This window comes from Limulus polyphemus, unplaced genomic scaffold (genome assembly GCF_000517525.1).
Source record: "Limulus polyphemus unplaced genomic scaffold, Limulus_polyphemus-2.1.2 Scaffold3078, whole genome shotgun sequence".
Taxonomy (NCBI): Eukaryota; Metazoa; Arthropoda; class Merostomata; order Xiphosura; family Limulidae; genus Limulus; species Limulus polyphemus.
In genome coordinates this window covers 29,216-33,078 of record NW_013668688.1, presented here as the reverse complement: position 1 = coordinate 33,078, position 3,863 = coordinate 29,216, and positions in this window count along the sequence as shown.

Sequence of the window (3,863 nt, the reverse complement as noted above, 5' to 3'; positions counted from 1 at the left end):
ACTTACCATAACTACCGAAACTTAACTGATAAATTTTGAAAACGTATCAAATCTCAGTCACAAATTTTATAAATACGATTTTCCTTTTTAAATGAAACCATTTAACTTCTTGAATAAGGAATCAGTTAAATATACAATATAACCTTTGAATAAAATTCGCTTCTTACCACAAACCTTTACTGTAAATTAAAACATGGAATACCTAAGCACAAAGTGGACCACTCCCAACTCATCTACCTTAATACAACTACGAATGATGAAAAGAGCAGAGTATTTAATGTTAATTTTCTCATAATATGATACTTAGAAAACTTCGTTCTTAGCTCGGAATTCTTAATTTAACAGAAATAAATCTCATCTCTTTAATATAACATACACGTGCAATTCTTCCGACCGCATCTAAATCGTACACATTCTAAAACCAGCAATATCTGGTTATTTCGCCAAACTTCCAAACCGTTTTAATAATATATTATATAGTAGTATTTATACTTTCATAGATATTTTTACTATGATTACAAATTATCCGATTGTTGAAAGCCCAAGTTATACTAAATGACTTTACAATTTTTTTTAAATCTCTAAAACGAAAAAAAAAAAAGCAATTCTTACATTCTTGTTGCAATAAGGCACATAGGTGTCACAGTCACTGATTCGACCTAACGGCAGACGGAATTCCTTTAAACGGAGAAAGACATGGTCAGTAGCAGTATCATGATAATTACACAACCGAAATAATGTCGGTACACTTAATCGAATGTCATTAGAGGAAGAGAATTTGAATTCACTGATAATATGTCATTTTATAAAACCTCTATGATTAAATAATTTACTCTGCTTTAGTTTTTAATTTGATAGTATATTTCTGACCTTCAAGAACAGCCAATTTAAAGCAATAAAACATAAATAAAATAAATTGGGTACATGATATTTCGAACCTCAAAGGCACTTTATGCGACCAGATCACAAACCTCAAGGGTCAGTCACAGCCGTCCCTAATCCAGAGGTGCTCACCAGAGAGAAGAAACTTATCCAGTAACAACCCACCGTCTACAAGGCTATTCTTAATGGAATAGCAGTGTTCAATGTTATTTTAATAACACCTTTGTAGTTAAAAGTGCATAATTTGTTCAGTAGTAAATCGGTGCTCGACCCGTGGACCGTATGGTACAGAGCTCTATAAGTTAACTACTAGGCTACATCCAGACCTTAAAACTGTTTAAATACACACACACATATTGGCTTTACAGATTACTGAAAAACTAGTTAATATTTATAAATATATGTGTGCGTATAAAGATTACAGAACATTGATGGTAATTTTAATGTCCAAAGAAGAGATTGTAAAACCAGTGCCTCCTTCCTTTGATAACAGAGCTTTAATTAAGCTTTTCTGATATCAAGACCAAAAACACAAAGTATTGCACACAGAATACAGACAAAAAAAACCAACTTGGGCACAAACAACACTGTAGGAAAGGAAAAATGTATTTTTGTACCAGATGTATTTATGTCTCATACTTCTGCAACTACCTTTCTTACTAAGGTGTATTTTAGCCTATCCATAACCTAGTTTGTACACTAGTTTTACTACTCTGTTATGTATGTGTTTATAAGTTCTTCTCTTTCTCTTATAGAGTAAAACACTTCCTATTGCTCTCTGTATAAAGGAGATTTGTATGGTCTTGGGAGTTATAAACACCATTGTACATAACTATCTCTAAAAAAAAAAAACTTTTCTTAGCTCCAATTATTATACTTCTTGTTTTTAATGATAACATAAATTGTTATAAATAAAAAGGTTTTTTTAGTAAGAACTAACAAAACCTACTTTTTTACCAAATCTGTATACTTTTCTAAATAATACATCTTTTAATTTTAATCATAATATTATTGTAGAAAGAAACAGGATAAAAGTTAACAGAAAAGTTATCTTAGATAATGCCTTGAGTGGGCTTGTAAGATTGTCATCCCTAATAAAGTTAGGTACAAGTTTGACGAAAAAGCATAGAAGTTTATCTGTGAAAGTATTTGATTCATGGGTTGAGAAATGTTTTCCAGCAACAATAGATCTTCTTGGTGATAAGAGGTTGTTGAATTTAAAAATACAGCAACAATAGATCTCCTTTGGTGATAAAAAGGGGATTAAATTTAAATATACAGCAACAATAGATCTTCTTTGGTGATAAAGAGGTTGTTGAATTTAAATATACAGCAACAATAGATCTTCTTTGGTGATAAAAAGGTTGTTGAATTTAAATATACAGCAACAATAGATCTCCTTTGGTGATAAAGAGGTTGTTGAATTTAAATATATAGCAACAATAGATCTCCTTTGGTGATAAAGAGGTTGTTGAATTTAAATATACAGCAACTGTAGATCATATCTGGTGATACTTGGGTGTTGAATTTAAAAATACTGCAACAATGGGCCTTCCTTGATGATAAGAGGGGGTGTTGGTTCTGGATTTGTAAGTACATAAATCATGGAAATGTTCGAGACTATAGATTATAGAAACATTGGAGGCCATAGCTCATAGAAATATGAGAGATCATTGATCATAATAAATAGCGTCCATTACAGATCATAATATCAAAAATCAGGGTAATCAAACAGGTTTTACAAAAGAGCATAAACACTACTACAATTGTCAGGAAATTACGAGACAGGCATCATTAATGAACAACAACAACAACAAAAAAAAGACAAATTATCTAGAAGTGATGAGACAGGCATCATTGATGAACAGAAGAAAGACTAAATTATCAAGAAGTTACGAGTCAGATGCCATTAATGAACACAAAAATTTCTAAAATTATCAAAAATTGACGAGACAGCCGTCATTAATAAACATAAAAATGACAAAGTGATAACGTATCTAAAAGTTACGAGACAGGCGCCATCAATGAACAAAAAAAAATAATATAAAATTATCAAAAAGATGAGATAGGCGACACTAAAGAGGAGGAAAAAATTCCAATGTTTAATGATTGATTGGTCGATTATACAGGTTGAATAAGCATATTATCTAGAACTGACGAGACTGTTCTTGTGGACAGACAAAACTAATGACTATGGTAAGTCAGACGGATTGGAAGCCACTCCCTGTTGATTTGAGTGTTTTATGTCTTATCGTTAAGTGGGGTATCGGTGGAGAGAGAGGCAAAGTCAGCTTAAGCAACATATGTGGATGTTAAAATGTTACTTAATGGAAAGGTTATAAGATTTAATGGCCCGTTAGCGCTTCTAATTGCATTCTTGTGATAACCCTTGTTTTTATGCATTTAGGCTTATAACTTATTTTATTAATCAGGTGCTGATCGTGGATAACCTCCACTAGCCTAGACTTAAATATTTGATCTTCTTTTCAAATTCAGTTACTGATATAGGATAACCTCCGGTAGCCAATATTTAAATGTTTGATCTTGTTTTATGGTTCAGTTAATGATTTAGGATAACCTCCAGTAGCCCATATTTAAATGTTTGATCTTGTTTATGGTTCAGTTAATGATTTAGAATAACCTCCAGTAGCCCATATTTAAATATTTGATCTTGTTTTATGGTTCAATTACTGATTTAGGATAACCTCCAGTAGCCCATATTTAAATATTTGATCTTGTTTTATGGTTCAATTACTGATTTAGGATAACCTCCAGTAGCCCATATTTAAAGTTTGATCTTGTTTTATAGTTCAATTACTGATTTAGGATAACTTTCATTAGTCCCTATTTAAATCAGGAACTTCATTTCAGAGAAGGCTTGGCTGACCTCGTGTGGTCCTCCTCAATTCAGCTGGGAACTCTACGCTATGGCGTAATTTGCGTATCTTATATATATATATATTGCGAACTGTGATGTCTGT